This window comes from Equus asinus, chromosome 2, assembly GCF_041296235.1.
Source record: "Equus asinus isolate D_3611 breed Donkey chromosome 2, EquAss-T2T_v2, whole genome shotgun sequence".
NCBI classification, from domain to species: Eukaryota; Metazoa; Chordata; class Mammalia; order Perissodactyla; family Equidae; genus Equus; species Equus asinus.
The window spans coordinates 57345669-57359281 of NC_091791.1; the positions used below are offsets into that span (position 1 = coordinate 57345669).

Genomic DNA, 13613 nt, shown 5'->3' on the forward strand with positions numbered 1-13613 from the left:
ATGTCCATGCAATTATAAGTTCAGATAGAAACTAAAATCATGGTTTGGATTAAGGAAAGAAACCTATAGCGTTTTTCCGGAGTTCAGCCTACAAGTAAATTATTAGTTGTTCTGTCTTCCGTTCTGTTTTTGCTACAAATCATTTAAAAGGAAAGAAGACCTGAAAGGCAAAGAGGAAGACAGGTGTAATAATAGGAAATTGGGATAAATTAAAATGATACTAAGTCACAGCACAACTTGGCCTCTTTGCCACCAACTTTTGACATTCTAATTAGGGTAAATGGTTATGCAAATCTAGTCAGTCACTCATTTCCCCCTAGCCAGAGTGCCTGTGATTGTTTAAGTGAGGACTGTTGATGGCATAATTAAAGCTCTCCTAAAAATTAATTGGAAATTGGAGGACAGCCTCCAAAGATGCCCTAATTTGTGGGCAGCGCAGCACAGCTGTCCTTTTGTCCTGCCCGCCGCCAGGATGCCTCGAGTTACCCCATCAAGTATAACAGAATGTGACAATCGAGGTGTTCTCAAGACTCAGAGCACATGATGGAGTGGAAGACACAGACCGAGAGGAGTCTGCAGCCCCCAGGCTCACCTCCTTCTGGGCATGTGCAGACAAGGAAACGTGGTTTCAGGTGAAGCCAAACATGGAGCACAGAACACCTGGGTTTGGGGGCATATAGGACACAAAATTAGTCATGAGTTGATAATTGTTGAAGTTGCATGATGGGTACATGGGGAGCAGGCAGAAGGATTAACTATAGTATTTGCTTTGCTTTTGTGCGTGTTGAAATTTTCCATAATAAAAAATTTTAATGCATACAGTACCACCCAAAATTGGGGTTCTCTTGCTCAATGTGCATTAAAAAAGTCAATTATATGGCATCAGCTTTTGGGAAGAGAAATCAGCTTTATTTTGCGAGATCCATCTGCAAGGAGACAAGGGCCTGTGCTCTCGGATCTGTCTCCCCGATCCAGGGCTTGGGGCACAGTTTATGGGATGTTGGGCAGGGCAGTTTGAAGCATGGAGATGGATGATTGGAGGAAAGGAGAAGTGAGGTCATTGATGATCTGCGCGAGCATAGTCAAGCTTCATGGCTCTTCATAAGATGCATGCTCACAAAATGGCGGCGTTACCATGATCTGAGGGTGGAGTTGTTAGCTCCTTGACATCAAAAAGGTCACTTATCGAGCATTTGCACAGGCCCAGTTGATGGGTTGGTGGTCTCAGCCGGCCTGAACTGGACAAAGGGTCTCAGTTCCTGAAAAACCACTCTTAATTACTCTGTTGATAAGATGGGGTCGGTTCAGCTGGTCCTGGAGGGCCTGCAGTTACACATACACTACTGTTAAATTAATTAAACAAGGAGGCCATTAGACTGAGGTGGTTCTGCTGCCTTAGCCATCTACATGAGCAAACCAAAACCTAAGCCTAAAAATGCCTCAAGGTTAAGAAATCAAAAGCTAAGGACAACCAATCACAAACAGGCAACTTAGGCTTTCCAAATAAGGCAACTGCTTAAGCTACAGCCAGTCAAATAATTGCCTTGCTCTACTTCCAAGTCTTCTCTATAAAAGTCTTGCCCCCAGCTCCTGAGGATGCAGTGCTCCTAAACGCTTCTTGACACCGCCCAGTTGAAATCAATTTTTGCTCAAATAAACTGTTAAAAATTTTAATACTCCTCAATTTATCTTTTAACACCACCGAAAAATAACATCTATCATGAGGAGGAAGTTCTTAGTAGCAAAAGTCAACTTATGGTTGCCCTCTTAGAGGAGAAGAGTCATAGAGTACCTAATCTTAAACATGAGTATGCTGTTCTATTACTTCTTATCACATCAACAACACATTCCCACATCCGACCCTGACTCCTCCCAGGTTTGCCCTAGCTTGGAATGAAGAGCAAAAACTAAGCAGAGAGGCTAGGAGAGAAGTGGGACCAGGTGAGAGACAGAAGAGAGGAAACCAACTGATTGGGGGAAAAGAGTGAGTTCCCCAGACAATCCATCCGGAACGTTGACTGTGAATTAACTCCATGTCATAGAAAACCAATACAATTCTATTTGACTTAAAAAGAAAAATAATTGAGAGAAGCTTTCTAAATTTAAAAAAATTAAAAGTGTCCAATAGTCAAGGGGCAAATTCTCTCATGATTAACAAGCTCCCCTTTGCAGCTATGAGTTAAAATGCAATGGGAGAAGCAGTTGGTAGTTTCAGTCCTATAGGTGGAGGTTTTTTAAAGATGGGGAGCCTCTTGGCTACAGGAATCACAGGGCAGGATAGCTGCAGGAGATCACCATCTTCCCCAGTGCAGAATGATGCTTTTATCTTCATCTTTTAGGATTATCCATGTCTGGGGTAACAGTAATTAATGAGCTAGTAAAAAGCTGCCCTGGCCAGGCTGTGCCTAGTGTTTCCCAGCTTTGTTAGGAAAACTTGAGAGAACCAGTGTGAGCTAATTAATTGGTCTTCAGGTAGTAACTAAATCAAAGGTGTCTTGGGTAACCTGAGAAGCCAGCGTCTCCTCTTTCCTGAGAATCAATCAGCTCAAGATTGATGAAGGGCTGCTAAGGTCAGGCTTAGAAACATAAAACCATCTGCCAACTCTCTAGGGCTGGTACCTGCAGTAGAGCAATTTTAGAAGAACAGGTGTTCACTTTAACTTACCTCTTCTTTTCTTTTATGCTGAAATCATGATTTCAGCCAGAAAGAGCCTTCCAGTTGGTTGAGGAAATTCAAACTGTGTATTGTAACTTAAAATAACTTGGCCCAAAGGTATTGTGATAACCTCAACCAGCTCTTGCACAAAGTCATAGACTGCTCATCCCTGACAGTGGCCACTCTGGCCTCTCCATAAGCATTTGGAAGCATCAGGAAACAGTGACTATAAGGCATTACTCCAGAAGGGCGACTATAGACTGAATATTTGTGTCCCCCTACAAAATTCATATGTTGAAACCTAATCCCGAATGTAATGGCCTTTGGATGTGGGGCCTTTGGGAAGTGGTTAGGTCATGAGGGTGGAGCCCTCATGAATGGGGTTAGTGCCCTTATAAAAGAGACCCCATTTGAGGCCCCTTCCACCATGTGAGCACAAAACGAGAAGATGGCCATCTGTAACCCATGAAGTGAAGTCTCACCTCAAATCTGCCAGCAGCTTGATCTGGGACTTCCAGTCTCCGGAACTGTGAGAAATAAATATTTGTTGTTTATAAGCCACCTAGTCTATGGCATTTTTGTTATAGTAGCCTGAACAGAGGAAAACAAGGGCTAAGCCAGGAAACACTGTTTCACACTCTGAGTGTAGAACAGATCCAGTTTGGTCCGTCCACTTGGCAGAATATGCTTGAGAGCCCATAAAGTCCTTAAAAGCTGACACTTAAATGTTTCTGGTTCCTTGAAAGTATCTCTGGGTCAGTAGGCTAAGAACATTTTCAAAAGTCTTTGGTGATGGTCTATAAGCACATCTCTATGTTTGTTGACGATGGTTCAATAGCTGGAGTTGCCTTTCCTCCATTAAAAAAAAAATGATTCAAGGGACTGGCCCAGTGGCATAGTGGTTAAGTTTGCACATTCCACTTCAGCAGCCTGGGCTTTCCTGGTTCAGTCCCCGGGCATGGACCTAGCATTGCTTGTCAAGCCATACTGTGGCAGCATCCCAGGTACAAAACAGAGGAAGATTGGCACAGATGTTAGCTCAGCAACAATCTTCCTCAAGCAAAAAGAGGAAGATTGGCAACAGATGTTAGCTCAGGGCCAATCTTCCTCACCAAAAGAAAAAGAGAGATTCAGGACTTAACAACATTTTCTTCTTTTAAAAGAAGGTATTCCTTGTTCCTGCTAACCATTTACATCCCCAATTCCCCAAAATATGGGAAATTCCCCCCCCCCCAAAATTTTTTTCTTTGGTAGATTATATTTTTCCAAAGATGGCTGCAGTCAAATATATCCCATCTCATATGCTCTTATTATAATGTGACATTAACAGTCCTCCATCTAGAGGTGGGATTTGTGTTCTTGCCCCTTGAGCCTGGACAGACCTTTGTAAATGCCTCCACCAGTAGAATGCGGCAGAAGTAAAACCATGTGACTTCCTAGTATAGTCGTAAAAGGTGATATAGCTTCCATTTAGCTCCCTTGGGGGATGTGCCTTGAGAGCCAAGCCCACACGGAGGAAGTCCACCTATCCTAAACCCATCATGCTGGAAACATCATGTGGAGAGACTGTAGAAAGATACAGAAAGATGTCCGAGGAGCCCTAACTCGTGTAGCTCCCAGCTGAGTGTTCCCAACACAGGCTCCAAACGTGTGTGAGCAAGACTTTGATGATCACAGCCCTGCCTTTGAGCCATCCCAACTGACACCAATGGAGTAGAAACAAACCTTCCACACTATGTCCAGTGCAAATTCCTAACCCACAGAATCTGTGAGCACAATAAACGATTGTTTCATACCTCTAAATTTTGAGTAATTTGTTGTACAGGAAAGTAACCAGAACAACCCTCTAGGGATATTCCTTGAAGTGTAGAGAGGGCATTAGATTTGTAATCACGTAGACTGGTTTTGAATCCAAATCTCACCATCTTACTAGCTGAGCCATCTTAAGCAAGTCAATTTCCTTTTTGAGCATTGCTTTCCTCAACTATAAAATAAGGATAATAATAGCTGCTTTAATATACATCAAATTTTAAGAAGATGAAGAACAGTGTGATTAGTGAGCTACTGCTGGTGTGAGACATACGTATGTATACAAAGACATATCTATACACATAAACACACCCACATTGATATATTTCTGCATGCATAAAATGACTGGAAGAATACAAATCAGTGACAGCAATTGCCCCTGAGGAGGGAAATGGTAGATTAGGGATCAGAGGTGTGAGGGAGATTCAGTATAGAGACTCTGTATACTTGTGCATTACTTGAATCTTTTACCAAGTGTTTGTATTAACAGTTTTAAAACAATGATACAATTATAATAAATAAATGTTGGGAAGTTATATGGCAAAATTTATATACTAAAGATTAAAAATGTTTAATGAAAATATAATTAAGACAGTGCAGTATTGGAATAGGAAAAACAAATGGTAAATACAACAGAACAGAGAGCTCAGAAACAGACAATCCCATATGGATACTCTGCATATGAGGGAGGTGGCACTGCAGATCATAAGAAAGCATGGCCTTCTCAATAAATAGCTCTGAGCCAACCCACTATCCATACAGAAAAAAATGAAATTATACCCCTCTCTCACACCATACACAAAAATAACTTCTAGATGAATTAAAGACCTAAATGTGAAAGAGAAAATTATAAAATTTTTAACGATGACGTAGAAGAATATCTTCAGGAACTCAGAGTATGAAAAAATTCTTAAGCAAAGCATAAGATGCACAAACAATACAGGAAAAAAGTGGTAAATTCAGCTACATTATTTGTTTATCAAATGACATGAGAGAATGGAAAGGTAAGCTCTGGGGTAGGGGAAGATATTTGTAACACCTATGACCGACAAATGACTTATTCAGAACTCCTACAAATCAGTAAGTAAAAGAGAAAACCAAATAGAAAAATGGGAAATGGATTTGAAAAGATACTTGACAAAAAAGAAATAGAAATAGTCCATAAACATAATAAAATATGGTCAACCTCATTAATAAAGATATGCAAAGTAAAACCTCAATGTGACATTTGTAACTCACCTACCAGATTGGCAAAAATTGTTAAAAATCTGATCAAGCACTAGTAAGATATGACACACTGGGAACTGTCATACTAGAGGGGTAGGCGTGTAGATTGGTAGAACCGCTTTGAAACCAGTTAGGCACTCTCCACGAAAGCTGAAGATACACACAGCCCATGACCTAGCGAGCCCGCCACTGGGTACATACCCTTGAGAAAATTTTGCATGTGTACATTATGACACATGAAGAAGAATGTTCATAGGAGCATTTTTTGGTAATAACTAAAACAGGAAACGATTGAATAAATAGTGATATGTTCTTTCAATGGAATGCTATACAGCAATAGAAATGAACACATTACAGCTACACACAAAACTGTAGATGAATCTCACAAACATAACACGTAGCAAAGAAGCAAGATACAGAAGAATACATACAGAATGATTGCATTTGTGTGAAATTTGAAAATACACAAACTATGCTTTATTTGAGGGGAATACATACACAAGTACTGAAATCATAAAGAAAAGCAAGGGAATGGTTATCATAAAAATCAAGATAACGCTTACCTCTGAGAGAAAGGAGATAATCAGGGAAGAGAACATGGGGACCTTCTGAGGTGCTGGCAATGTTCTATTTCTTGATCTGGAGGTAGTTACGTGGATATTTGCTATAAATTATTAAACTGTAAATATGTTTTCCATATTTATGTAGTATTTCACAATAAAAGAGGTAAAAAAAAAATTTAAGCCCAGAAATAGAGCAAAGAATCCACAGAAAATTTTAATATATGACAGAAGAGGAATTTTAGTTCAGTGGGAAAAGGATGCATTATTTTGTAAGTGTTACTAACATAAGTGGCAATCTACCAGAAGAAAATAAAATAGCTCTATGTACAAAAATAAATGTCAGATGGATTTAAAAAACTGAATGTAAAAATTAAAACGTTAAAAATCTTGGAAGAAAATTTAGGAGCCAACGTATACCGCCTGTGGTGTAGGGCAGATTTTTCTAACCAAAAGTGGAAACTCAGAGGGGCTGGCCCCGTGGCCGAGTGGTTAAGTTCGCGCACTCCACAGCAGGCAGCCCAGTGTTTCGTTAGTTCGAATCCTGGGCGCGGACATGGCACTGCTCATCAGACCACGCTGAGGCAGCGTCCCACATGCCACAACTAGAAGAACCCACAACGAAGAATACACAACTATGTACCGGGGGGCTTTGGGGAGAAAAAGGAAAAAATAAAATCTTAAAAAAAAAAAAAGTGGAAACTCAGAAACTATAAAAGAAGTAATAGACATATTTGACTACATAAATACTTTAAAATTAGTTTGATGAAAGTCATACAGACAAAACATTGAGGAAAATATTTCCACACCTGTGACAGATAAAAAGTCATAATATACAAAGTGTTTTTGCAAACTGATAAAATGCAATTGAAAATAGGCAAAATATATGAATAGAGAGTTCAGAGATGAGAAGATACAAGTGGCAAGTAAATATATCAAAAGATGTTTAACTTCCCTAATCAGGTAAATGCAAATTAAGTAACAAAGAGCTATCACTTATCAAACTGGCAAAATTCTGCTGGTGAGGTTGTGAAAAGGACACAGTGTTAATGGCCATGTGAACAGCTCCAGCCTTTTTCGGAAAGCCATCTGACAAGATCTACTAAAATGAAAAATACATTCTTAAAACCAGAAATCCCTCTCTGTTGAATCTATCCTGAAGAAACAAAAGTACCAGGACATAAAGAATAAATAAAGCTGCTCTCTGTAGTACAGCATATAATGGTGAAAACCTGGAAATAAAGTCAAAGGTCTTCAATAGGAGATGGATGGGATTCGTTGACTAAATTGTGGAACAGCTATGCTTTGGAATAATGTTCAACCATTGGAAAGAATAAGCTGGAGAATGAGCTAGAAGATCTTCAGCAGATGACTGTTCCATGAAAGAAAAGGGAGCTGCAGAGAGGGTAAATAACATGACACCATTACTTTAAAACGAACATATACAAAATGAAAATTGTATATGTGTGTCTGTAAGCCAATATATTACGTGAACATGGACAAAAGTATGGAAGAATATATACTATATACCAGGAAACAGTTTCCTGGGGTGGGGGAGGAGTACTAGTTGGGGAAGGAAGTGGGGGGAGTTGGGGTGAAAAAGAGACTCGGTGTTTACAGAGGGAATGCTGAACAAGTGCAGGATTAGGAAACTAAGCACTCAGCACTCACTAAAAGTCCTGAGATAAGAAGGAGGCCAGGGGCAGGGCCGGCCCATGGCCGAGTGGTTAAGTTCACGAGCTCTGCTTGGGTGGCCCAGGGTTTCGCCAGTGCGGATCCGAGGTGTGGATGTGGCACTGCTCATCAGGCCATGCGGAGGCATCATCCCAGATGGAACAACCAGAAAGACCTGCTACTGGAATATACAACTATGTACTGGGGGGCTTTGGGGAAAAGAAGAAGAAAAAAAAGAAGATTGGCAACAGATATTAGGAGGCCAATCAGGACAAGTGGGTAGAAGAGGCTAATGTAGGGCACACAGACACAGAAGGCACCCAGGGCATAGAATCCAAGCAGGGTGAGGAGGGTACCTATGTTGTGATGGTGGGAGCCTAGAAAGGGAGAACAGGACTTCCCTGCAGGATATGGGTGGGAGATGAGAGAGATGGTTACACACAGGGTTTAGACAAATAAGTAAATATATGAAGGATAATGGAAGTGACATTTCTCGCTATTGGTGAAGGGAATTACAAATACAGAAAGGGCTGCTGATGTTGGATTAGAATTAGAGGTATTCATCTGAATTGATGGTTTTCAACATGTGTAAATATAAAAATAAATACAATTCTGTGTGTCTAAAGCATACATTCCCTAACTGTCCACTGAGAGAGGCTGGAGCAGCAACAGCCAATAGACCTAACAATTAGATTCTGGCTTCTAAATGCCATTTTGCACTAGAAGGAATCAGAGCTCCTTGGAGAAATGGCTGATTCCAGGTCTGGGGTGTAAAAAATACAAGAAGAGCTGGAATATCTTATTGTGCCAAAAAGCAAGGAAGTGCTCAAAGGACGATGTAGACAAAAGCCAGCTTGAATGGGCTCTCTCTGGCCAAATTTGAGCATCAAAATAAATACCAATAGTAATAAGTTATAATCTATTTTATAATACAGAAAACCATGAATCCAAAGAATATAAATAAATGAATGAATGAATTGAAAGTTTGTTGAGGAAGAGGATATTTAAATGGTTTCATAGTACTTCCCCAGAAAGTGCTTACAAAGGGAAAAAGAGTAACTTTACAATGAAGAAATCTAGCAGATGCTACCTTAATCAAGTCATCAGAGTAAAGGTCATCAGTCCTGGGGCTGATCAAAATCATGTGCCGCCTAAGAGGATGCAACAGGACACTGTGTCGGCTCTGTGATATTCCTGCCAAAGATGCCTAACCTGAATCTAACCACAAAGAGCCATCATGCAAACCCGAGTTGAGAGACATCCCACCCAAAAGCCGACCTGTAATCTTCAAAAGTGTCAATATCATGAACATCAAGGAAAGACTGAGCAACCATTCCAGACTGAAGAGACATGAAAAACTAAAGAGAACCTGTGATCTGGGACTGGATCCTCTTGCTATAAAGGGCTACTGGAGAAACGTGAATGGGGTCTGAGGATGAATGAGTAGTAATGTATCCCAGTTAGCGTCCAGATTTTGATGGTGTTATTGTGTATATTTAGAAGAACGTCCTTGCTCACAGGAAATACAAACTAAAGTATTTGGGATAATGAGGCATCAAATTAGCAACTTAATTCTTGAATAGTTCAGTGGGGAACATTTTTATACAGTACCACAAACTTTTCACTAAGTTTATTTTGACAGAAAAAAGGGATAATACCAGAGAGAGAAAAATAACAAATAAACACAGGCATCTAATTTAGCTCAATTCCAAAATCCATTAAAATTAGAATAAAGGTATTTTTTAAAATATTTTATTAGGGAGTGAGGGATGGAGAGTTTGTGTTTTTGGTTTTTTTGCTGAGGGAACTTCTGGGGTGATGGAAATATTCTATATCTTGATCTGGATTGGTGATACACATTGCAGACATATGTTAAAATTCATATAATACATACGTGCCCAATTTCGCACATTGGCCAATTCCCTCTCCCCACTCTGGGAAAAATTGGGTGTTTTTTCTTTGGAGGATATAAATCAGAAGCTCTCTAGACCCCGGGGCACCAAGCACAGATGAGGGAGGGATGCATACTGAAAATTGGCAGATTAAGTAAACCTATACATGGCAAATGCTGCCTCATCCCACTTGAAGTTATTTTTCTTGACTTGGCTCCCTGAACTGAAAACCTTTCATCATGTCTCATTGGCTGGAGTTGTACCATATGCTCAATCCTAATCCAATGGACAGCCTAGGGAATTCGCAGAACGGGGAACGCACCCGAAATCAGGACAGCCTTGAAGTCTGTCATCACCCTCATCATTAGTAACCTCAACACACATTTATCATGTGCTTATACCATACAGATTTGACTGTATTACCTACTGGACCAAAATTAAGTATTCCTGCAGCTACTAATCTGAGTAGCTCCTGCACCTCTCAGAATCCTAGGAGCAGCCACTACAGGGACCAGGGCCTCCAGCCACCTCCACAGTACTGCTTCCCTTGTTCAGCATCCAAATTTCCAGAAGATCGTTTTTGATTTGGCTAAACCTGAATAGCATGTCCACCCCGAGATTTGCAGGGAAGGTAGCCTCTGGCCACTTTGGCTTCCTTGGTAGAAGTTGGGCAATACCTCCTTGACTCCTAACAGTGAGAATTTCCTAACCCAAGGTGCTAGGAGGTTCATGTTCAGACGCTACATAACTCCATACAAATGTTCACAACAACAAAAAGTCATGCGATGCCTTTAATCTGTCTTGAGCTAACAATTGAAAACACTTTCCCCGTTAATTAGCTATCCTTCAGTTTACCTGATGCCTCTTCGACTGGATAGTCTCATTTCTTTCTCTGCTCCAACAGCATAAAGTTGTGAATCCTCTTATTGTAACCTAACACAGAGGGTTGTCCCTGGCCTCCAAGAGTTCACAATCTCCCATTTGCCTGATGCTCTCTGGTACTGAGGACTGACTCGCAGTTTTGACTCTGCTCTAAGTCCCGCTCCATCGATCAATGGCCTCTGTTTGGCACAGATTCTGTATAGTAGTTTGCATATGTATAAAACAGAAAAGAGGATTGAACAATCCTCCCCTTTAACAGAATCTCACTGGAGTGCTATACATTTTTTGATCTAGGGATCGATTTCTTCTGGAGAAGATTATAATATTAATTTGCAGTGAACGTTTAACATTGCCAAGCCAGCTCCCTAATATTGCATAAAATAAAGTTTGTTTCCACTCCTCTAAAAATCAGTGCTGCTTATTCTTGCAGGTCTCAGCAGCCCAAATTGTTCTGCTTATGGTTGCATGTTTAATTAGTGATCCTTCTGTAAGTGTCTGCAATTAGCACCACGATGATTAATAAAATAACTCCTTTAAAGCTCCATTTAGCTAGCAGAACTGCACAATCAGGTATAATTAATTCATCATTAATAAATCATGGCTGATTAACTAATCTGTTTATTACCAACACATTACTGAACAGCTCCACCTGAGCACATCTAATTTTTCTATACTGAACAGAACTGGAAGGTAAAAAAAACAAAAAACCCCCGAGCTCCTCCAAAACCGCACTAAGCAGCAAGTATATTGGTATTGTCAGGGAGATTTTGAGACAATGCACATTTAAAAGTTTTTGAGCCGCACAGGCAGTCGTCACGTGGGAGGGAAGAAAACAGTGGCTAAATCGGGAAGGCTGAATCACATTAGTGGTTCTCAAACTTAAGCGTACACCAGAGTCACCTGGAGGGCTTGTTAAAAACCAGATTTCTGGTCTCCACCTCCAGAGCTTCTGATTCAGTAGGTCGGGATGGGGCCTGAGAATTTGCTTTCCTAACCAGCTCCCAGGTGGTGTGGCTGCTGCTTGTCTGGGGACCACACTTGGAGAGCCACAGATCTACCCTTTCTCATACACTGGGGATGACTCAATTGCCATGATTCCCAAGTCATTTCTATACCTTTTATTAGTTAAAAAAAAATAATATCTTCTAGGATTATTTATCTGTCCTTGCATTTACATGCTCTCCTTTCCACTGGATTGTTAGTTTAAGAATTACTTTCTTTTATTTCTCTCTGTCTCCATAGAACCTAACAACTGCTTTCTAGATATAGAAACTCTAGACAAAACCCAGACATGCTTGCACATTCGTCTCTGAATCTTGGCTCCGTGCCCCAGTCTTTCTAAACCCTGTCCTTCAGCACCCCCCTGACAAGGCCATAGCACTCAGTGGTTGTGCCATATGTATGCCCTAATCACAGACCAGCGCAAGTGCTCATTATCTTTTCATGAAAGGATGAACCTGGTCTCCCCAGTTAGAGTCCCTTGAGAGCTCTGTAAGCTCCCTCTCTAATCTCCTTTGCAGCCTGCCCCCCAGCTCTCCACCCCGCCGGCTTCTAGCACAGTGTCTCATACACAGGAGACGGCAAATTGCTTTTTACCAACCACACTAGACTGCTGAACAGGAGATCTGACCCACAAGCTGTGAATTCAGCTCCCAGCTGGGCACCTAACTTGCAGGATACATGGGAGCAACAGTAGAGGGGGTTCTCACCCTGAAAAGAACTTGGAAAGAGGCGAACAATCTACCATCCAAGAGTTAAACCACAGAACGAAGCAAATCCGAGCAGAGTAACAAGGTCAGCTTAAAGCAGTGGCTCTCGACCAGGGTAATGAATCTTGCCCCCTGCCTCTACTTCGGGGATATTTTGCAATGTCTGATGACATTAAAGGAATGGCTTGACTAAAGTCTGGTTCAGGCAGAAAGACTGGGCTGGTGAGCAATGGCGGGCCTGGGAAGGGTTGTTCAGGAGACAAGCATCAGCAGGGCCCAGCCCAGGCAGATCTGCGAGGGAGGCTGAGCCGTGGAAAAGAGAATCCAGGCTGAGCCATGAGGCAGGTTACATAGAGAGGACTCACATCTCACACAAGTGCAGGCTAAAGCCAGCATGTCTTATAAAAAGGCTGTAAAAAATTGGTAAGACAACCAGGGAAATAGAAACATTAACTGGATATTCAATAATATTAAGTAATTGTTTCTAATTTTTTAGGTGTTGTATTAGTTTTCTACTGCTGTGTAAAAATTACCACAAACTTAGTGGTTTAAAACAACACACCTTTGTCACAATTTCCATGGGTCAGGAATCCAGGCACAGCTCTGCGGGGTCCTCTGCAAGGCTGCAATCAGGGTGTTAGCCAGGGCTGGGCCTCTGTCTCATATGAACACTTGACTGCGGAAGGATCTGCTTCACTCAGGTTGTGGACAGAATTCAGTTCCTTGCTGTTGAAGGACTGAGGGCCTCATTTTCATGCTGGCTGTCAGCTAGAGGCTGCCCTCAATTTGTAAAGGCCACCCACAGCTCTTTTTAGAGTTCCCTAACGTGGTACCTTGCTTCCTCAAAGCCAGCAAAGGAGAAAGAGACTCCAGAAGACTGGTGCCACAAGCATATGTAACATAATCATGTAACCACTTACACACAACTACATACATCCCATCATCTTTCTCATATTTTATTGGTTAGAAGCGAGTTACACAAGGGCATGAACATGAGGAGGCAGGAATCCGGGGCCACCTTGGGAGTCTGTCTACCAAGGATGTGATGCTGGTATTGAGGTTACTTTTTTAAAAGCTCTTATATTTTAGAGCTAAATACTGAAATATTTGCCAATGAAAGTAAGTTATGTCTGTCTGGGATTTGCTTCCAAATAATCCAGGGAAGAGGGAAGTGGGCAGAGGTACAAGTGGTCACGAGTTAAAA

At 41.2% G+C, this 13613-nt stretch overlaps 1 long non-coding RNA gene across 1 annotated transcript; it reads right to left on the reverse strand.

Annotated features, from left to right (window-relative positions):
• Positions 1–887: 887 nt before the first annotated feature.
• On the reverse strand, positions 888–3274 carry LOC139040995 (uncharacterized). Its single transcript, XR_011495421.1, has 2 exons — positions 3139–3274; positions 888–1323 (listed from the first exon to the last, which is right to left on the reverse strand). It is a non-coding gene; the product is annotated as an uncharacterized lncRNA (long non-coding RNA).
• Between the last annotated feature and the right edge of the window lie 10339 nt (positions 3275–13613).